At 41.6% G+C, this 23,781-nt stretch overlaps 1 protein-coding gene across 4 annotated transcripts in view; it reads right to left on the reverse strand.

Moving 5' to 3' along the window:
• Positions 1-23,781, reverse strand: part of GRK3 (G protein-coupled receptor kinase 3) — a 165,582-nt gene that overhangs the window by 87,484 nt on the left and 54,317 nt on the right. The window lies entirely within an intron of this gene.

A 23,781-nucleotide genomic window follows, 5' to 3' on the forward strand; every position in this document is an offset into this window, starting at 1 on the left:
TTGTAATAACAAAGAACTATCAATACATAGGAATAAATAAATAAATGACATACAAGACCAATATGCTAAAAACTATAAAATGTTACTGAGAGAAATTAAAGAAGATCTAAATAAATGGAAATATATACTCAGTTCATGGATTGGAAGATTTAGTATTGCTTAGATGTTAATTCTCCTCAAATTAATTTGTAGATTCAGTGCAATTACAATCATAAGTCCAACAGGCCTTTTTAAAGAAACCGACAAGCTGATTCTAAAATATATATGGAAATGCAAAAAACCTAGAATACCCAAAACATCTTAAGGAAGAGGAATAAAGTTCAAGGCCTTAACGCTATCCAATTTCAAGACTCATTACATAGCCATACTAATCTTAATCAATGCATTAGATTGATTAATATGGTTATATAATTTAGTGGCATTAGATTAAATCACTGGAACAGAAATATAGGGTCCCAGAATATATCCACATTTATATAGTCAATTTAAGTCTTTTCAGCAAATGATACTGGGAAAGCTGATATCCATATGGGGAAAAGGATGAAAGGAATTGTTACCTCACACCTTATAAAGAATTAAATTAAGGATTATCATAGAACTAAATGTGAAGGCTAAAATTATAATGCTTCTAGAGTATATATAGAATATCTTCACAGAAAATCTTTATGTAAAAAATTTCTTAGGCAGGGTAAAGAAAGAAATGATAAATTATACTTTATCAAAATGTAGAACTTCTGTTCTTCAAAAGACACTGTTAGAAAAATAGACCAGCCATGGACTGGGGTAAAATATCATAAAACCTAAGTTAGAAAAAATGCCTTGTAAATTTGCATTCAAAGAAACAAACAAAATTCTTACAAATCGATGTTAAAAGAAGAACAACTCAATAAAAGAACTCAAGGAAGATTTGAACACATCACAACACATGAACACTTCACAAGAAAGGAATATAAACACCCAGTAAGCCCATGAAAGGGATGCAGCATCATTGGTCATCATGTAAATGTAAATTAAGCCACTCTAAGATACCCCTTCTCAACTACTAGAATGGCTAAGTTAAATATTGACAACCCCAAGTGTCAGCAGGGATACAAGGCAGCCGGAACTCCAATAAGTTGCTCAGGAGGACAGACAATGCCTTGGGTCCCCTATGCCTCTGAATCAACAGCCAGGGAAGGGAGATTTTGTGTGGGCTGGAGTGACTGAGCCTGACTGCCAAGGGGATCCACACTAGAGAGATAAGGAAGAGCGTGTCTGGAATACAGGAGATTTCCTAGGGTATCCCCCCACTATTACTATGGCCTGTCATTAAAGTCAAGGGAAAACTATAACCCAATTCAGGTGGGGCTATGAATGTCCCAGACCTTTCAGGAGTAATGATTTCGGTCATCCCACCAGATACAGAACCATGACCCACTGAGGTGCTTACTGATGGTAAAGGGATCACATAATGCATGGCAGTAATGAATACCAGCTACAACCACGTGACCAGTTAGAGGAATGAGGACTGCAACTGTCATGAGTGGTTCCCCCTTATTGTGTGTGTGTATGTTAAACAAATATCTTTGCTTTCTTTCCCCCTTCTTATCCCTTTATCATGTAACAGAAGATATACTGACTTCCTAGTGTAGCATTTAAATATTAACTTTACATGAAAGTATTTAAGTTGCAGGACGTCGAAGAAAAGAGCAAACGTTATCCAAGGACTTTGCATCCTCCTCTGGGAAAAGAATCCATGCATTTTCCATTGTACGCAGACTAGTTGTATCATGTTAGATGGAAGTATGACCTTGTTATCGTCTTTATTGGAGATTAATCGTGGTGTAAGGAGATGTGTATGAGCACCAAGATGACAAGAGGTGGATGTGTGATGATTAATTTCATCTTGGAGAATGTCCTGGAATGAGATTAACATTTAGATCAGTAAACTGCGAGTAAGCAGATTGCTCCCCATAACGTGGGTGGGCTGCATCCAATCAGTTGAAAGCCTGAATAGAACACAAAGATCAGATGCCCCAGGGAAGGGAGAATTTCCCAGCAGACTGCCTCCAGACTTCATCTGCACTACCAGCTATCCTGGGTCTCGAGCCTGCCAGCTCACACTGCAGATTTGGACTTGCCCGTCTCCATGATAAGCCAGTTCCTTACAATAAGTCTCTTTCTGTCTGTATACACACATCCTATTACTTCTGTATCACTGGAGAATGTTGCGTTAAATAGATTTTGAGCATGGTAAAGAACGTTCAGTCCCTTAGGAAAATAGTTTGAAAGTTTTTTATAAAGTTAAGCACACACTCATATAATGCAGTGATTCCTCTGTTAGATACTTATCCAATGAAAACCTGTATCTCCAAAAACACTTGTATAGGGATCTTCATAGCACCTTTATTCATAACTTATCTGACTACCAACAGGAAGATAGGCAGAATGTGATATTTTCACACAATGGAATACTATTCAGCAATAAAACAAAACAAACTACTGATACATCCAGCATTGTACCTGTATTAGTCACGGTTCTCCAGAGAAACAGAATCAGTAAGATATATATAAGCAAGTAAGAGGAGACTTATTATAGGAATTGGCTCACATGATTATAGAGACCGAGAAGTCCCATGCTATGCTGTCTGCAAGCTGGAGAAACAGATGGTGTAACTCAGTATAAGCTTAAAGACCTGAGAACCAGGAGAACCATTCTCTAAAGCCAAGGGCAAAGGTCTGAGAACCAAGAAAAGGCTGCTAGTATCAATCCTGGAATTCCAAGGCCTGAGAAACTGGAGCTCCAATGTCCAAGGGCAGGAGAAGATGGATGCCCAAGCTCAAAAAGAGACAAAGGATGGGCCCTTTCTCTACCTTTTTGTTCTATTCCTGCAGGCCCTCAATGGATTGGGCAATAGCCATCCATATCCCTGATGGTGGATCTTTTTACACTGATTCAAATGCTAGTCTCTTCCAGAAACATCCTCACAGACACATCCAACAATATGTTTTACCAGCTATCTGGGCATCACATTTAACCTAGTTAAGTTGACTACTAAACTTTACCATCACCGTCAGTAAATGTCAGACATTACGTTGGTCAAAGGTTGCCAGATACAAAGAAGTATATGCTGTATAATTCTACATACATAAAGTCTAGAACAGGCAAAAACTGATCTGTGTTTTTTAAAAAAACAAAAAAACAAACAAAAAAAAAACCCAGCTCACACTTGTAATCCCATCCCAGCACTTTGGGAGGCCGAGACAGGCGGATCACGAGGTCAGGAGATCGAGACCATCCTGGCTAACCCGGTGAAACCCCGTCTCTACTAAAAATACAAAAAAATTAGCCAGGCACGGTGGCAGGCGCCTGTAGTCCCAGCTACACAGGAGGCTGAGGCAGGAGAATGGCATGAACTTGGGAGGCGGAGCTTGCAGTGAGTGGAGATCGTGCCACTGCACTCCAGCCTGGGCGACAGAGTGAGACTCCATCTCAAAAAAAAAAAACAAAACAAAAACAAAACAAAAAACAGAAAAATACTTGCCTCTATGAACATGAAATTGGGAAGAGGCATGAAGGAACTTTCGAAGAATGGAAATATTCTGTCTTTTGATAGAGGTAGGGGTTATGTAGGTCAATACATTTATCAGAATTAAACTGTGTACAGTACTGTAAGTAAATTTACCTTAAAGAACTGAAAACAAATATTAACTCTAGCTAGTAGGTTTGCTTTCACAGTAGTACGAGTTAGCAGTTCGGAAACTATTTACAGTGTATTCTAGGCTTACACAAATGAGTAAATATATTGAGGATAATAAGAGCCTTTTTGGACAAGAGAGTTAAAACATGGAAAGAGAACAGAAGGTACACTGTAGCACTGAATTGGAATGGGAGTATCTATTTGAACTCATTGCTTTTGGTAGGTAGAGATGTGAACACATACACATATACACAAACATTTCTTTGCTCCGTGTATGAAGGTCTAGAAGCAATGACACACCAGCAGCAATGAGCACTTCTGTGTCCAAATTTAGGCTGCTAAACACCATTCTCCATTAAAAGCAACTAGCGCTCCTTAGAGAAAAGGCTGATTGATTCTAGGGCAAGGACAGTGAATAAATAACAACATGAGCTTTAAACATCTGCTAGAAAGTAAGCAAGGGCTTGTAGGATGATGGAGCTATTTGAACAGGAACCAGCTTAAAAGCGCTCCTAGTAGCCAAAACTGGGAAAGTGTGAACATATCAAAATAAATATGAAGAGTAATAGATCATAACCCATTAGATAAATTAAGGATCCATGAGTGCATACTGATATAAATAAGCAAATAGAGAGAAGGAAAAGTGCTTTCTTATAGTCAAATGCCAATCAAAAACTATGGAATGAATGATGGAGTCAGAAAACTGATGGGTGCCAAAACTAGTGAGTAAGTTTGAGTAGGAGCAGAATATTTACGTAGTGTCAAAAGCAACTCCCACAAGTTACTTATTTACAAAGGGAAAACTCATAACAGTGGAGGATGCTAGCAAACACCCACTTTAAGCAAACGGTCAAAATTAACAATCACCAGACTTGGGACAACTCCGCATCGTGATGCCTTGAGAACAACACGACATCTGACCTATGGTCTCCCCGACAAAAGTGCCTAACATGAATCTTAATTATTATGAACCACTAAACAAAACAAAAGAAAGGGATATTTTACAAAATAGTTGTCCTGTGCTCTACAAATGTTAAGGTCAAGAAAGTAAAAGAAAGCTGAGGGATTTGTCCAGATTAAAGGAGACTAAAGGTATGACAAGGAAATGCAGGCATGTTCCCAGACTCAATCCTGGACCAGGAAAAATTATCGCAAAAAAAGAACATTTTGGAGAACAACTGTCGAAATGTGAATATGGACTTTGGATTAGACAGTAATATTATATGTGTGCTCAATGTCCTGATTTTGAACACTGTACTGTGGATCTCTAAGACAAAAACCTTGTTCTTAAGAAATATAGGCTGGCCAGGTGCGGTGGCTCACGCCTGTAATCCCAGCACTTTGGGAGGCCGAGGCGGGCAGATCACGAGGTCAGGAGATCGAGACCATCCTGGCTAACACAGTGAAACCCAGTTTCTACTAAAAATACAAAAAAATTAGCCGGGCGTGGCGGCAGGCGCCTGTAGTTCCAGCTACTGGGGAGGCTGAGGCAAGAGAATGGCATGAACCCAGGAGGCGGAGCTTGCAGTGAGCCGAGATGGAGCCACTGCACTCCAGCCTGGGCGACAGAGCGAGACTCCATCTCAAAAAAAAGAAAAAAAAGAAATACAGGCTGAAACATATAATAGTCAAGAAGTGTGATGTCTCTAAATTACACCCCTTAAAAATCATACAAAGAAAGAATAATGAAACAAACGAGGCAAAATGTATACAAACAATGAAACTGTTTAAAGCAGGGGTGTCCAGTCTTTCAGCTTCTCTAAGCCACATTGGAAGAACTGTCTTGGGCCACACGTTAAAAAAAAAAAAAAAATCACAAAAACATCTCATAATGTTTTAAGGAAGTTTATAAATTTGTGTGGGGCCACATTCAAAGCCGTCGTGGGGTGCATGAAGCCCACGGGCCGCAAGTTGGACAAGCTTGGTTTAAAGGGTATATAGAATTCTTCATACCATTCTTATGGCTTTTCTGAGTTTGAAGTTATTTCAAAATATAATTTTAAAATGCATATCAAAATACAAAGTTATTAGAAAAGTGGCAAAATCACAAAACTCATTTATGACTAAAATTATATATACTTATTGGCAAAAAGGCTAGAGAAAAATAACTGAAATGTGGCTTTTAACTATTAGAAATTTTATGTGACTAATAATAGAAATGATTGCTGTCCAATTGGCTTTTCAAATATTTATTCCTTTTATAATTAGTAATTTCCAACTCATTTAAAAACTATATACAGACTTTTGTACTGGAAGAAAACTTACAGCACTTTAAATCCTTGAACAAACACAATATAATGGAAATGCTAATATAATTTAACCAGAGCAATGTTAATAAGCACCCTTATAATTAAACATAATTCTGAGAGGAAACATAAAGGTGCTTTAATGCAGCAAATCAGTTACATGTTCCAAGAGTTTTCTAAAATATTTTATCATAACAATTTGAAGATTATCATTTTCACGTATTATATTTCTCTGCAGTCTTTTGAATAAAACACCCTAAGCAAGCACACTAGCTCCCGTATAATTGGAAATTCCCTCCAACCCCTGCAAGCACCATGAAACAACTACCTTACATCTTATCATCCAGCATCACAACACGTATCATGAGACAGCCCCATTGACCCTACTAGAATTATCTCTAAACCAGGATCTCTAAACCAGCATTACATGTTAGACCTTGTGTCTTAGTCTGCCCATGTGAACAAATTAACAAAATAGGTGTTAGGTTTCTCTAATATTAGTAGATTTTTTCAGGTTTAAAAGAAAAACCCCTTGGATTAATCTCCAGAATTTTTTCAACTCTTAGATTCTATATCTCTAAATAAAATAAAACTAATCAAATTAGAAAGTCATGAATTGAATGGTGAAAAATACAAACATAACTAATAATCATGAAATCAAAGAGAAGAAGAAAATGAAATGGACAAAACAAGCTGATTATTAAAAGACCTTAAAAGCTAGGGACAAACACCTAGACAGTAACATGAAGGTCTAGAAATAAAAATTAAATTATCCAAAGAGCAGATAGTGAACACTCACCATAACTATGCTGTATGGAATAATGAAAAGCCCTAATAATCAAATAATCAAATTATTATAATGCATTTTCTTACAAAGTTTCAAAAGTTTGACCAACCAAAGCATTAAAATAAAACATGAAAAATCAACTATTTAAAATATTATCATGAAATACATAACCATTTTGCCAAGAGATAATGGAATCGAAAGTGCCCTAATTATCATTTGCTTGAGAAATAAATTAATTAAATAGATGTATTCATATATTTGGTGCACATTCCGAATTGATATTTTTATTTATTAGTACTGAACAATGGGAAATTTAAACTTAAGCAACAGAACAATAACACAAAAAAACCCAACACTTAGAAATAAATCTAACCAGATATGTGCATGATTTGTATGCTAAAAACTACAAAATACTAATGAACAAAAACAGAAGTTATCCAAATAATTAAGAATAATACCATGCTCATGGAATGGATTGGAAGACTTGATATTGGTAAGATGGCCATTCCTCCTAAATCAATCTATAGACTTAACATGATCCCAGTCAAAAATCCAGCAGAAATAAACTGATGCTAAAATTTATATTAAAAATCAAAAGAACTAGAATAATAAACTTTTTGAAAATAACAAAAAGGATTTACACTATCTGGTTTCAAGATACATTATAGGCTGGGTGCGGTGGCTCACGTCTGTAATCCTAGCATTTTGGGAGGCCGAGGCGGGTGGATCACTTGAGGTCAGAAGTTCGAAGCCAGCCTAGCCAACATGGTGAAACCCTGTCTTTACTAAAAATACAAAAAAAAAATTAGCCAGGCATGGTGGTAGGTGCCTATAATCCCAGCTACTTGGGAGGCTAAGGCAGGAGAATCACTTGAACCTGGGAGGCAGAGGTTGCAGTGAGCCAAGATCGTGCCACTGCATGCCAGCCTGGGTGACAGAGCAAGACTCCATCTCAAAAAACAAAAACAAAAACAAACAAACAAAAAAGATATATTATAAAGATACAGTAATCCAGGCAGTATGCTGTTGGAGAAAAGGATAAACACATACATCAATGAAAAAGAATACAGTCCAGAAATAGATCTACATATACATAATCAATTGACTTTTCACCAAGGTGCAAGGATGGTTCAATGAGGAGAAGAAAGCCTTTTCAACAAATGGTGCGGGAACAATTGAACATCTCTGTGCAAATATATGTGATTCCTACAAAAATTAACTCAAAATGGGTAACAGAATGAAATATAAATCTTCAAACTATAAAATTGTAGGAAAAAATTCAAGAAAATCTTTGCAACCTTGGGTTAAAGCAAAGGCCACCAAGATCCAACATGATCTATAAGGGTGAAAACTGGCAAATTCAGTTTCATTATACTTTAAGACTTCTGTTCTACATGCTTAAGAAAATGCAAAGACATGCCATATATTTGGAGAAAATATGTACAAAATATATACCTGCTAAAGGACTTGTATCCAAAATACATGAAAGACTCTCAAAATGCAATAACGAGAACACAAACCAATATTTTTGAGCAAAAGACTTGAATACACTTTCACCAAAGATACGTAAATGTCAACTGAAAGCATGAAAAACTAATATCATTAGTCATTAGGAAAATACCAATTAAAATCACAGTCAGATAATACTATATACTAGAATAACAAAAGCAAAAAAGAAAAGACAATAGCAATGCTGGGAAGGATGTGGAGCAGTTGGAACTCTTAGACCACTAGTAAGAATGCAATTTGTATAGCCTCTTTGAAAACAGCTTCTTTAAACAAACATTTGTCATTTGACCCAATAATCCCACTCCTAAGTATTTACCCAAGAGAAATAAAAATGTATGCTCTTATAGTCACACAGAAATCTGCAAACAGCTATTTATAGTAGCCAGCTTTATATACAGAATCCAAAAACTGGAAACTACCCAAATATTCAGTTGGCGGATGGATAAACCAACTGCGACGCATCCATACAATGGAAGCTTCCCAATACACGGGAGTGAACTACGGATACGTGCAACATGCCAGTTTCAAACACATCATGCTAAATCAAAGAAACAAAAGGCTACATGCTAAATGATTCCACTTATAAGACCTTCTGGAAAAGGAGAAATCATAGGAACAGAAAACAGATCCATAGTTGCCAGGAGCTGGAGCATAAGGCGTGGCCTGACTATGAAGGGTCACCAGGAATTTGGGGAGGTAACTAACTGCTTTGTATCTTGATTTTGGTAGTAGCTGCACACTTTATGCATTGGTCAAAACTCATAGAATTGTAGATCTAATTGCTGAATTTTACTTTATTTAAATTATACCTCAATAAACCTGCACCTCCACACCCCCACCTAAATAAAAATAGCACCATGAAAGAAGAAAGAAAAATAAAATTGGGTACATACAGTTGAGCCAGGAATAAAGCTCAGAGATGTTCCCTCACAGTGGCTGTAAGTAGGCCACAAACTGGAATCTAAAATTTCTAGAAGCCAGCCTGATCACTTGCATAGTTCTCAGTGTCTACAGGATGTTTTCATAAATGCAAGTTTGTATGGAGGATAAAATTATTCATACACATAAGTGTTGACTAAAATAAGTCATTAGAAAGGTTCTTGGTAATACAGAGGTCATAAACAAGTACTCTGACATGTCTAGGATACAAAACATTCTTTACAAATGAAAATAAGGGAAATTGTAGATGACAAATAAAAAAGCAAATTCATAAATAAAGAAAAAAGCATATAGATATAAAACCTGAAAACTCCATAAGATGTTATGTCTCTACTGGCTAGGGATTACTAACCTACATTCCCAATTAACAGCTCTCTGCTTTTTTTCTTCCAAGCTCCAACAGGAGCCAATAAACATAAATCAAAGTGAGTATTCAGTTAACTGTAATCATCTATTTCATATAAGCCTTAAATGCATTTATTTTTATTTAACTCTACTTTTCAAACTGGAACTGTTACTTCTTGACTTAAAACTTGACAGGAGGAGAAAATTATAAATGAAATATAATTTGGGAATATTGTAAATAGTTTTGGATCTTCTAAAACCCAAGTTCTCCATCCTGCCCCCAATTTAAATTCAACACATATGTGTTCTTCCAGCATATCAATAAAATATTCCTAGATTTATTAATAGGATCATTCATTTAGATAATGGAGAGATTTTGAGCCATGAATATTAAGAGTCCAATAGACAAAAGCACAAATGGAAATGAATGTGGCCAAAGAAAAATTCATGGAATGTTCCAAGCAATTGGCTCTTGACTCAAAAAGGAACAACGCGAACTGGGACTGGGAGAGAAATGTAAGAATGTAGGGGCGAGAAAATTCTATCAAACCCTTCCAATGGCTGGCTTGCTTTCAGCCTTTTAAAATCATTACATAATGACAGAAAAGTAAAAATTTCTGACTATGCCACCATGCTAATACTCCTCTCCAGATTGCAGTCAATTTTTTCATTTATCACAGTTCTCTGCACATCAGACAGTAAACAAACTGATAGTTAAAATAAAGAGAGATTTAAAATAATTTAAAATGAAATAGAAATATTATTCAAATAAGCCATATGACTTACATTTCCCAGGGACTTCTCTAAGAACAAATATTAAAGCTGGCATTATGGATACCGGGGTCTGAGTGTACAGCACAAATCATCTATCCACCTCTCTGGACAAAGTAGGGGTGGGGAGGTTGTGAACATGCAGAGTCTAACCATAATTTTAACAAGGAAGGAACAGAATAAGAGCCAACCAATCGATACCCATGAGTTTGCTTTGTGATAATTCTTGTGGCTATGAACTCATGATTTCAGCACTTTTCTATATGTATATTTTATTAAATCAATAAAAGTTTATTGAAAACAGAATCAGTCAGGCAGTATTTATGGCATGATACTATAATGTAAAATGAAGGGTCCTCAATGCAATTGTACTCTGCGTGGAGATCCTGATAGCTACACACAAAATGATAACACTTAGTCGTCTTGTATTAAGTGCCAAATTCACTTGGTAGAGGAGAAATGCTAAAACGTCAGTGTTACTTCCTTAGATGACAGCAACAGCATCCTCACTAAGCTCCCAGCCACCTGTCATCCTCCTTTCCGATTCATCCTTCATGCTACTCACATCAGATCTGGATCTGATCATGACACTTCCTTGCTTTAAAACTTTCCATGGGTGTTGCAGAGGATATTGGATAAGACATTCATGTTACTGTAACGCACACCACGCTCTGTCCCATACCTCTGCCGTGCAAATGCACTGCCATAGACCTGACCTGACCAGACCTGACCTACCCACCCACCAGCCAGATGTCCCTTACGACTTACAGTCCCTTGCACAGAGTTGGGAGAAAAGACATCAAAGTCATCACACTGATTTCTTAATGGCCTTGGCCCAGAGGTGACACAACCCACTTTTCTGAAACGATGGGAGAAACTAATAACAGTGGTTGCCTTGGGGGTGATGGTAGTTCCAGCAGGTTCCAGCACCCACAGCTTCGCATGCTGTATTAACCTATCTACCGTAAATCCTGCCTCTGTATCTTCATACGGACTCCTCCCATCTCGGCACCCACCCTTTCTTCACCAATCTCCTGGCAATTCTCTGCCATCCACTTGTCTAGCCCCTTTCTCACAAGCCTCTTTTCCTGCAGGCTTGACCTGGTTAACATCTGCTACACCTTCAGGGCTTCAGGCGAGCACTACAGAGAGCAGTACACTTGGAAGGCCGCTCCTCAAGGCAAGGCAGAGCTGCCACTTCTATGCTCCCACAGCACTGGGTTATTACCATTTTCTGAACATGATCCGACTTTATGACAATGATTTGTTTTTATTTTATAAATGAATAACATAGTTCAAAATTGTTAAAATATATTTTAAAACTTTTCCTCTCTTTCCTGCCCTTCATCTTGCCAGTCACGTACCACCACCATCACCCCCAAGGCACCTGCTGCTATTAGTTTCTTCCGTCTTTTCTGGGAAGTGGGGTATGTCACCTCTGGGCCACGGCTGTTAAGAAATCGGTGTGACAGCTCTCTGCCAGGGACTCCAAGTCCTAAGGGACACTGGTGCCACAAGATGGAAGACCTCAGTGCATGCAGAAAAGCCTCACGCTGATCTGTAACAACCTGTGACAAATGTTACAGGCTCGTGACAACTTGTGACAAGCACTGTTACCAAATGAGAAAAAACATTGCCTGTGTACAGTCCCTGACATTCTGCGGATTCCTTGTTACAAGTGTTTGCGTTACCTTTGAATACAATATAAAAGCAAGTGCAAATATGAACTCTAATTTTCCACTGTACTCTATACACACTGTCAACATCAGCCTTTTTTTCAAAACACTATGCCTTGGAGATCTTTCTATACCAGTCAGGAGGAGCTACTTGATTCCCTTTCACAACCGCATGGCATTCCATCTCATAGCACAACATAATTTACATAACTTGCTCTCCAGTGAATATTTGGGTTGTGCCAAATAGTTTGCTTTAACAAAACTGCTGCAATAAATAACCCTCTACGTCCACTGTGTATCATGTATTGAGGTACGCTTGCAGGATGCCTTCCTCAGAATAAAACTTCTAAGTTAAAGGTCATGTAGACATTTTGTTATTTCAGTAGACAGGGCCACATTCGTCTCCGCTGGAGTGGTACCTATTTTAACTCCCACCAGCAATGGATAGGAGTGCCCAGTTTGAAACCTACTGCCATACCAGAAGTGTGTTCTTTAACTTTCGGCTTTTTATCGATTTGAAAGATAATAAAATAACATTTGAGAGCAACTTTGTGTTTCTCTCACTTTTGAATAACATTGAAAATCTTTTCTTAGGTTTAAGTTCCATCTGTTTCCCTGTTTTAATGACCTGTCTGGCTCTCAATAGGCTTTGCCCATTTTTACCCTGGATGATGGGGCTTTTGCTTAGAAGTTTCTAGGGCTTTTCTGTATTGGGATTTGCAAGTCAACACTGTTGCTCAAGGAATCCTCTGGATGACCGCCTCTCAGGTACTTGGTCAGATCCATGTGAGTGATCTGTGTGTCTGTTCCTGGTTCCATGTCATTCCTGGTGTTGACAGAAATACCTCTAGCATTCTCCTCTTAAACATGACACTGGCCTTTGAAATCAACAGCCTGCATCATGTTAAGGACCGACACATCGTTTCCTAGTTCAATGAGTAGCACCTGGTTCCTCATTTGTCTCCCTGACTAGGCTGTGGGCTACAAGAGGGAAGTGGTCTGTTTTTGTTTATTTTTCTCTCTCATCCCTAGCACAATGGCTAGTACTTAATCAGCTCAATGAACGTTGGATAAATTTACTTAAGGGAAGACAGCACCGTTGCGGTAGGGAAGACCGGCACGGTTGCGGCAGGGAGGACCGGCATCGTTGAGGTAGGGAAGACCCGCACGGTTGCGGCAGGGAAGACCGGCACCGTTGAGGTAGGGAAGACCCGCACGGTTGCGGCAGGGAAGACCCGCACGGTTGCGGCAGGGAAGACCGGCACGGTTGCGGCAGGGAGGACCGGCACGGTTGCGGCAGGGAGGACCGGCACGGTTGCGGCAGGGAGGACCGGCACGGTTGCGGCAGGGAGGACCGGCACGGTTGAGGTAGGGAAGACCCGCACGGTTGCGGTAGGGAGGACCCGCACGGTTGCGGTAGGAAAGACCGGCCCCGTTGAGGTAGGGAAGACCCGCACGGTTGCGGTAGGGAGGACCGGCACGGTTGCGGCAGGGAAGACCTGCACGGTTGCGGTAGGGAAGACCGGCACGGTTGAGGTAGGGAAGACCGGCACGGTTGCGGCAGGGAAGACCCGCACGGTTGCGGCAGGGAGGACCGGCACGGTTGCGGCAGGGAGGACCGGCACGGTTGCGGCAGGGAGGACCGGCACGGTTGCGGTAGGGAGGACCGGCACGGTTGAGGTAGGGAGGACCGGCACGGTTGCGGTAGGGAAGACCGGCACGGTTGAGGTAGGGAAGACCGGCACGGTTGCGGCAGGGAGGACCGGCACCGTTGAGGTAGGGAGGACCGGCACGGTTGCGGTAGGGAAGATCAGCATGGTTGGGGCACAGTCACAGATGGTTTCAGGAAGACTTTAAGTGCAAGCTAGGCTTGGAGAGATTAATGGGCTATAGAGTCAGGAGAAAGAATGAACCAGTAGTGCTCAAAGGCAGGAAATTTGGCTTGAGATAAGGAAAGAGTGTGACTTCAATTTAGGCAGAGCAAGTTCCTACAGGGAAGAGGTGGAAGGTATGCTTTATGACGCCAAGGAGGCTCAGGGAAGGTTAGCCTTCAGCCACCGGGCTCAGGGATCCAGCCTCAGGAATTCCAATACTCAGTATTTATTAGTTATATAATACTCTGCTTGCTGAAAGCTTCAAATGCCAAAAAGCCTGCTGGGGAATAGTTTTCAGTATAAGTGGGCAATTGTTTCATAAAAAATAAAAACTCGGCTCTTGGGCCCAGTCCTGAGGATTTTAGAGGAGAAACTCTTTCTCCCCAACACGGGAGTCCCTGAGCAAGGCTGAAGGTCGGTACTATGAATTTGTACTCCTTCTCCTTCCCCCAAGGTACTCTGCAATATGACGCTTATCTGCCATGACACCTGTCCCCAGCTGACCCTTGCATCCTCTTCCCTGTCCCTAACCTTACCCAAAATAGGTACTTGGTGTCAACACCTATATACTAATAGTGCCTGCCTACCTCCATCCCACTGAATATTTCTATTAGAATGTGAAGATGTTATCAAAAGCCTTCAAGACTCAAAAGACTAAACTTGTAACAGTGGAACACGAGGTGATATGGGTGCCACTGCCAACCCATTGGGGGCAGAGGTTAGCCCTGACTGGGCACCAATCCTCACACCCACAGCCTGGTGCTATGCCGCCCCAACCAGCTTGTGGTTAGAGCTGCTTTTCATATTTACTGTGGAATCTAATGCATATAAATTGACTACTTGCTAGAGCAATCAGATGGTTTCTGTGATTATTTTGCCCCAATTCATTTTAACTTATAGCCAACTGAATATAGTAATTTGTCAATTAAATAACAGAGGTATTTTTTTAAAGTCATCTGGTAAGTTGTGAATACCTCTAGTGAGAGTTCACTCTGAATGTTTTAAAGAAAGTAACACCCAGTGGCTTCACAGCCTCCCAGAAGAGGGGATACCTCCTGTGGAAATGAAGTTGGCTTGATTGGTGAACACTCCCTCCCGCTCCCAGTACAAGGGAAGGGCAGTGGACACAGCTGCTATTCCCTGATCCCTACTCCAAACAGCTGCCCAAAGGATCCCTCTACTTCCACAGATATTCATCTTATCACCCATCCCAACAGTGCACAGACATCTGCAAATCCTACGGCAAGATGACTTGGAGACAGGTGCGTGGGCTAAGACTTCACACTAAGAGAATCATCATCGGCCAGGCGCGGTGGCTCATGCCTGTAATCCCAGCACTTTGGGAGGCCAAGGCAGGCGGATCACGAGGTCAGGAGATGGAGACCATCCTGGCTAACACGGTGAAACCTTGTCTCTACTAAAAATACAAAAAATTAGCCAGGCATGGTGGTGGGCGCCTGTAGTCCCAGTTACTCGGGAGGCTGAGACAGGAGAATGGCGTGAACCCTCGGGGGTAGAGCTTGCAGTGAGCCAAGATCGTGCCACTGCACTCCGGCCTGGGCGACAAAGCCAGACTCCGTCTCAAAAAAAAAAAAAAAGAGAGAGAGAGAGAGAATCATCATCTAGTATACACTCTTTATATTAAATGCTGCAAATAACAGTTCGATACTAATGGCAGTTGAAATCATTGTGTGCGGAAACAGAAAGTCAACCAGAAAAGAAGAGTCAATTCCTCAGATGTGTAAAATACTCAACTAGAAGCTTTAGAATTACAAAGAGAACATAGCCTCAGAGATGAGCTTTGACCTCAAGGATGAGGTGGGAAACATTAAAGAGGCACCTCACAGTATTACACTTTCCACAGTAAGCGCCCAATGAATGCTACAGACAATAAGTAGAGCAGGAACATCAAAAGAGATAATTCATAGTCAGAAATCAGGGTTTTTGTTGTTGTTGTTGTTTTATGACGGAGTCTCGCTCTGTTGCCCAGGCTGGAGCTCAGTGGCCCGATCTCAGCTCACTGCAAGCTCCGCCTCCCGGGCTCATGCCATTCTCCTGCCTCGGCCTCCTGAATAGCTGGGACTACAGGTGCCCATCACCACGCCCGGTTAATTGTTTGCATTTTTAGTAGAGTCGGGGTTTCACTGTGTTAGCCAGGATGGTCTCAATCTCCTGATCTCGTGATCCGCCTGCCTCGGCCTCCCGAAGTGCTGGGATTACAGGCATGAGCTACCGTACCCAGCCAGAAATCAGGTTTTAAGCTAATCCCTGAATGGTGAATCTTTGTGAAGAGGACAGGAAAGAAGGTGGCCTTCCACAGAGGGAGACAGACTGTGAAAGAGGATGCAGGGTGCCAGGAGCATGATGCCTGTTCACAGTGAACGCTGAAATTAAGAGATGAGGAAAAAAAGACGGAGGCAAGTTCTGGGTACCTGAGTGACAGGAACAAGCTGACCGCACCCTGCAGTGGGGGCTTAGGAAAACTTCGGAATGCAATCACACCGTGATAAGACTGTTTTCAGACTGCCAGACAACAGAAAAAGAGCTGGAGATTGGAAGTGCCTGATCCTAACTCCTGGCCAGAGGCTATGCTTCCCAGCAACAATGAAAAGTTTAACAAAAGGGCTGGAGAAAGAAAAAAATCAAAATAGGATAGCCAGGTAGGAAGGTCCTGAACTATCTGGGTTAGGGCAATAATGGCATAACTAAGGTGGCTATGGTGGAAATGGAGGATAATGGGGCAGGAGAGACAAGGACAAGAAGGCATCAGCGAGGCTTCAGAGCTTTGGATCCTGGACAGCTTGGAGAACAGTGGTGTCATTAATGTCAATAGAAAGGGAGGAAAGGACACCAGGTGTGCATGTGCATACGTGTGTATGCGTGAATACAGATGTGCAGGTTTCTTAGTTTGCATTTTTCTGTTCAGGGAGGTGATAATTAGTGAGGTATTGGATCTGTTCTGGTAGAGGCAACGGCAACACATTACACTAGAAATGATCATTCATTATGAAATGAACAACAGAACTGAAACGAGCTGGCTCACTAAGGCTGCACCAAAGCTGTGCCATCAAGTAAGTGCAGAGGTTATTTGTGGGAAGGCACAGGTGCAAACAAGGATGCAGGAGACAGAGAGGAGCACAAGCCAAAGGTGGGGCCTTACAAGGCGGGAATCAGGAAGGCCTGATTCCGTCGTAGCTGCTGCATCCCTCTGTCTCGTCACTTCATCTTTCTGTGCATTAGCTAGCCCCTCTCCTTCTATATTTTTGAATAACTTAAGAAAGTATGGCTGGGCGCGGTAGCTTACACCCATAATCCAGCCCTTTGGGAGGCTAAGGCAGGCAGACTGCTTTGAGCTCGGGAGTATGAGACCAGCCTGGACAACATGGAGAAACCCTATCTCTACAAAAAATACAAAAATTAGCCATGTGTGGTGGCACACACCTGTGTTTCCAGCTACTCAGGAGGCTGAGGCTGGAGAATCACTTGAACCCGGGAGGCAAAGGTTGCAGTGAGCCGAGATCACGCCACTGTACTCCAGCCTGGGTTACAAAATGAGACCCTGCCTCAAAAAACAAAAAGAAAAGAAAATATGCTTTATAGAATGTATTTATTCCCCTGAATTATAGAAACTATGTATACAGTGACCCCAAAACTATGGCATTGAACTTCTCCTTGAGTCTTCTCTCCCTTATTCAGTTCTGGCTCCAGAACATATCCCAGGCCACCCATTCTTGCATCTCTGCTGCTCTTACTCTGACAAAAGCCAACTTTGGCGACTTCCTAAATGCGATAGGAGTCGCCAGATTCTTCTTCCTGTTTCCATGTTCCCACTCTGATCCCAGCAATTCATTCTTCATAAAGAGGCTAGAATGATCTTAAAACATACATCTGGCCTGGTCAAAACCCACCAGAGCTTCCCATCACACTCAAAACCTTGGCTCCTGCGCAGTTCCCTGCCTCCCTCTTCTCTTTCATCGGATGCTGCCCGTGTGGGCCTTCTGGTAGTTTCTGAAATGCACTGCCCTCTCTCCTGCCCCTGCTGATGACGACGCTGCTCCCCATGATCCCCTGATCACATCCTCAAAGAAATGTCCCCAAACAACTAATCTAAGTAAGCGCTACTCGGTCTCCTTCAGGTCGTGGCTCTTCATGACCCCACTGCACAGCAGACGCTAGGATCTGGCTAATACCCTCACACTGAGGGAGCTGATCCCCGCATCCCACCCAAGGTCAGTGTTCCCTGCATTCCAGCGCCTGCTGCACACCAACGAGCTGTATGGTTCTACCAACTCACTTCCTGCCAGTGCTCCTTAGTTTCCTCATCAATCAAATGAAGGGGGTAAACTCTCAAGTTTCACTTAGGCCTAACATTCTGTGGTTTCATGAATTCAAGTGGGGTCAGTTTTGATTTCATTCTCTTCTGCTGGTGATCTTACTGCTATTTTGACAAAGAGAGGAGGGATTTAAAAAAAAAAAAGGCAAAGGATGTCAACAGGACACAGTTGGAAAAACTGGTTATTTTACCAAGGCTTCAACTGAAACAGTGTGTTTCCCTTCAAGGAATCAAGCTTAACATGTACAGCCAATAAAAGCCCGTTGGCGAGAACTGGCCTCATACCTTGTCTATACAGTCTCTGCACAGGGTTCCTAACCCATGGTCAGTAAAGAATGTCACTTTCTAACAGGTCTGGGAGCTCCCGGTTTATCCTGGGACCTCAAGAGGAGAGGATCACCCAACTCACAGGTATTTGAGGATACAAACCCATGGCTGGGCTTTAAGGGTCTTATCTAAGATTCCTTGTAGAATAGAGTCTCATCAAAGCTAATCCAAAAGGCCCATGTAAAAATAACCATTCTTGCCGCCCTTTATGCAAATAATCAGGCCAAAAGTATAAAACTAGCGTTTATTCATAATTAGTTTTTACCAAACATGAGGACTGGAGAGAAAAATTTTGTTCCAAAGGTTATCATACATTTGTCATTAAATCCTAGTCTCATTGTTTTTAAGCTTTCTGCCTACATTTAGACTAACCCTGCCTATTAGTGGTGATCTTCTGCAGCTTGAAAAAAAAAAAAAAGAAAAACAGGGATGGGTAATGTAAAAATGTGAATCAATATACTAGTTCTGGGCAATTATCTTGCAAATTCTGTCAGGTAACGGAAGTGAGTAAGGTGTCCATAACCCAGAGGTTTCTTTGTTTGGGAAAATAAAACCAAGGAACTTCACAGACCCCCACAGGGGAACTCTATATGTTGGCGAGTAAAATTTTAGATGGAAATTACCTACCACACCACACTTGTGGGAACTGCTGTCCTCACTCTACTATTTGCAATAGGGTTATATACAGTAGCACCTTCTAGCTGAAATACTGGACAGAAAGTTTCCATCGCTGTCATATTTCGCTTAATTATTATCCCTATAGCAGGGATAACATTTACTAACAAAAAGGAAACATGGAAGTTTTACTATCACTAAGTCTGCTAGGACTTTTTATTGGGTCTAGCGATGCACTTTTAAATGAAACATGCTGCTTTTGGATTAACACCTCTAGTATAGTAAAGGAAAATCTACAGGTACTTAAAAATCAAATCAAAATTATTGACAGGCTTAGGGAAAATGCCAGCTTCAGCCCGGAGTGGCTACAATCCCTCTTTAATAAATTGCAGTCTTCTTTATGGAATTCTTTAACTCCTTTATTAATCCCTCTCTTACTTATATGTCTTGTATTGATATTTGGACCCTGTATACACAACACTACAACTCAAATTGTTTCTTCTTGCCTAGAAGCAATCAAACTCCAAATGGTGCTATCAACTGAACAACACATGGACACGCCATTCTTCCGAGGACCGTGATCGGCCCCAGGAGGAACCTTAGCTCTGTTCCCCACAACACCCTTTTTCCGCAGGAAGTAGCCAGAAAGAGTCGTCACCCAAAACCCTCCAACAGCAGTTAGTGTGGCGTCTCCACAAGGGGGAACGTTGTAGGAGTTATTAAGAAATTATTTTAGGCAGATAGGGAGGAAAAGTTTTGGGACGTTTTCCTTTTTTAAAGCATCTTGGGAAAAGTTTCTTGTAAAGCCCCTGCTCTTAGAATCAGGCTGGCAACCTTTGATATCCAAATACAGGCCATTAGAAAGTAGGTCCACCCAACAGGACAATCACCACCGCCTTCCTGCCCTTGCCCCACGTTCCTGGCAACCTGATGGCCCCCGCACATCCCCACGTGTGTAGAACATCACCGTGCCCTGCATTTGCATATTAAAAGGCTAGAGTGGGAGGGCCAGCTTTTGCCTCAGGCTATGTGAAAGACAGGCCTGGTCAAACCAATCCCCCGAGCCCTGTGCAAAACCGACAGCGCCTCCTCCAGCCTTTCTCTATATACACCTGGCTGGTCTCTGCCCCATTTGGGGTTCCCTCTCTTGGCTTTGGAGCGCCCCTCCCTCTGTCTCTGTACAGGGGAGCTTCTTCCTTCCCCCTTCCTTCTTGCCTATTAAACTCTCCGCTCCTTAAAACCACACACACACAAAATAAAGATGAAGGAATGTGGGGAGCAGGAGAGAGTAAAGGAAGAGAGAAGGGAGAGAGGGAACCACTTTTTGTGGGAAATGAATCATAATGCTTTCTCCTGGCAACAAGTAGCTACCTCAGGAAGAAACCAACTACTTCATGGACGTTCCAGCACCACTTAACCTGCTGCTGCCCCTTAAGACATTTCAAAAACTTAGTTTGGTCTGGCTCAGTGGCTCATAATCCCAGCATTTTGGGAGGCTAGGATAGGAGGATCACTTGAAGCCAGGAGTTCGAAACCAACCTGGGCAACAGCCAGATCCTATCTCTACAAAAAAAAAAAAAAAATACTAGCCAGGTATGATGGTGTGTGCCTGTAGTCCTAGCTACCCTGGAGACTGAGATGGGACGATCGCATGAGTCCAGAAGTTCGAGGCAGCAGTGAGCTATGATTTCGCCTCTAAACTCCAGCTTGGGCAACAGAGCAAGACCCTTTCTCAAAAAACAAACAAACAAACTCCTTACTCAGCTTAGTACAGTGGTCAAAAGCTTTAGCTTGGAGTGTGGCAGACTCCAGCTCAGCCCATCACTATGTGCAAGACACCAGGCAAATCCCTTCACCTCTGAGGCTCGGCTCCTTACCTGTAAAAGGGAGCCAAGAACGACCCGCACAGGGTCACTCTGAAGATGAAATGAGACCACATATATAGAGCACTAAGCACCAAGGGCTCAATAACTGTCATTGTCACCCCAAACTGTACGGATACAGCCTTTTCTAAAGCTTCTTAGTCTAACCTGTGCTGTTATGGGTAACCTGGAAGCCAACCATCATGTTTGTGTTGCACCATAAAGTTGTAACAAAGGTGCTATCTGTCTAGGATTTTACAGGGTGTCTCAGTTTCAAATATTTATCAGATTTTCCCACCAGGAGCCAAATACTTTATTTCAAAAATGAAATTATGCTTCAAGGGCATAATACAACAATAAGGACCAGACTTAATCTCTCAACATGAACAACCGGGAAGCTGGACAGAAAAGTTCCATAAAATAACTGTTTTCAGACATGGAAAGGGCTGTGGTCTTTTAGAGAAGGAAAATAAACCAGGAGGATCCCAGGATGGGCTGGCTCTTGGCCTGGAGGTACCTTAGTATAGCGGTCAACTGCACTGAACTGCAGCGCTAGGAGGGGGACCCAAGCAGACCATGGTGGTCTTGCTGAGGTGAAGGCATCAAGAGTTCAGGGATGCTGGGGTTCCTGGAAACACCAAAAAAATGTAAAAAATGAAATGAACAGGTACAGCTAATAAGCCAGTGTGGCAACAACCTAACATACCAAAGTATATTCAATTCAAAAGACAACAGGAAAAGGAGGAAAAAGAACAAACAGAAAACAGGAGGATGGGAGACTTACGTCTAACTATTTTGATAACTAAATGCAAATGATCTAAAAATTACAATGAAATAACAGGGATTGTTAGTCTGGGTTTAAAACACAGTCTCACGCAGAGGCTGCCTGTAACAAACACATTTTAAATAGAGACACTTTGAAATTAAAGAATGGAGAAGAGATGTACCATGCAAACACTAACATCAAGAAAGCTGAAGGGACTAAATCAATATTAGACAATGTAGATGCCAGAGCAATATATTGCCAGGATAAAAGACATTTCACTGTGATAAATGAGTCAATTCCTCAAAAAGACATCACAAGCGTAAAGTCTGTGCACCTATCAGAGGGGATCCAGCAATTCCTCTCCCAGGTATTCACCAAAGAGAAATGACGGTGTACGTTCACAAGGCTTGTACAGAAATGCCTGTGGCAGCTTTATTCATACTTGCCCCACACTGGAAACAATTCCAGTGTCCACAGACAAGTGAACCGTGTTAAGTGCACAGAAAATAATAATATTCAGCAATAAAAGGAAACGAAATCCTGGCTGGACATGTTGGCTCACGCCTGTAATCCCAGCACTTTGGGAGGCCGAGGCGGGCGGATCACCTGAGGTCAGGAGTTCAAGACCAGCCTGGCCAACATGGCGAAACCTTGTCTCCACTAAAAATACAAAAATAAGCCAGGCGTGGTGGCGGGTGCCTGTAGTTCCAGCTACTCGGGAGGCTGAGGTACAAGAATCGCATGAACCCGGGAGGCAGAGGTTGTAGTAAGCCGAGATTGCGCCATTGCACTCCAGCCTGGGCAACAAAGCGAGACTCCGTCTCAGAAAAAAAGAAAAAAATCCTGATACGGGAGACACAGTATGGAAGAATCTCAAGAATATTATGCTGAGCAACGTAAACCAGACACAAAAGAACATGTACTGTTTGAATCCACTTATATGAAGTTCTAGAAAAGCTGAATGTGATCTATTGTGACTGAAAGCAGATCAGTGGCTGCCCAGGGCTGGGGTGAGTTGAACTCAAAGGGTAAGACTATGCTTTTTGAAGTTATGGAAATGCATATTATAGAAATGCATATTATATATCCATTAAATTGTTTTAAAAAGTAAGAGTACAAGTACAGAGCACATTTATTAGTAAACAAGAAAAAAATAACATTGGATTCTTATATTTAGTACCTCATGAATAGGAAATCAGGTATATTCTGAAAATAAACTAAAAGGCAACAATGAAAGAAAGGGCCAAAATCACTGTTCCCAGCAAGCTATTCCACTTCAAGTTCTTTTCTGTCACCAATTGTGAACTCAATTGCTGGCTGAAAAGTAGAAGCCAAAAACAACTAATTTCAATCTTCCTAAATAGACATAAATTTTAAGATAAGGAAATGAATTCCTAAAGAGCAAACTCCAAAGGCTGACAATGATTTAAACTAAAAAATATATATATTTCTTTGGAAAGTAAGTGCATCATACAAGGTAAGAATATTTGCTTCTTTAAAAAGTTGTCCTAGTTTCTCTTTTTGTGTTCCAATGTTATAAACAGACTCTCTGGGGGCCTAGAAGGACTCTCTCTGTCCCAGCTGGGATTTCACTCCTGACTCACACCCGTAAGAATCTTCTCTGTTCATCTAGCAAAAAGCTATCAGCCTCAGGACAAAGCTCTTAGCTTAATGCTGACCTCAAAGCCCCAGCTAGAATGCAGAGGAGGTGTGACAATACTCCAGCAAACGGCCCACTGTGCACATCAAGTTACTTTAATTCCAAGAGGCATAAACATCATCGCCCTACAGTCTCAACCTCTTATCTGAACCTCTCCTTTATCTTTAGACCTGAGGACACAGTGTCCCCAGCAAACCACTTCTCCCCGCAACCCTTTTTTGTACTGCAATATAATTTCTTACAAATCCATGACTTCTCTCTACTTCCATGGCTACCTCAATGGTCCAAAGGCCAGCATCGTCTCTCATAGCCTCTAGCTTTCTAAGAGGCCTCTGAAACGGTTTGGACGTGTAGCCGTGCCCAAATCCCATGCTGAATTATAATCCCCAAT

The sequence above is a fragment of the Macaca fascicularis genome, chromosome 10 (assembly GCF_037993035.2).
Source record: "Macaca fascicularis isolate 582-1 chromosome 10, T2T-MFA8v1.1".
Lineage (NCBI taxonomy): Eukaryota > Metazoa > Chordata > Mammalia > Primates > Cercopithecidae > Macaca > Macaca fascicularis.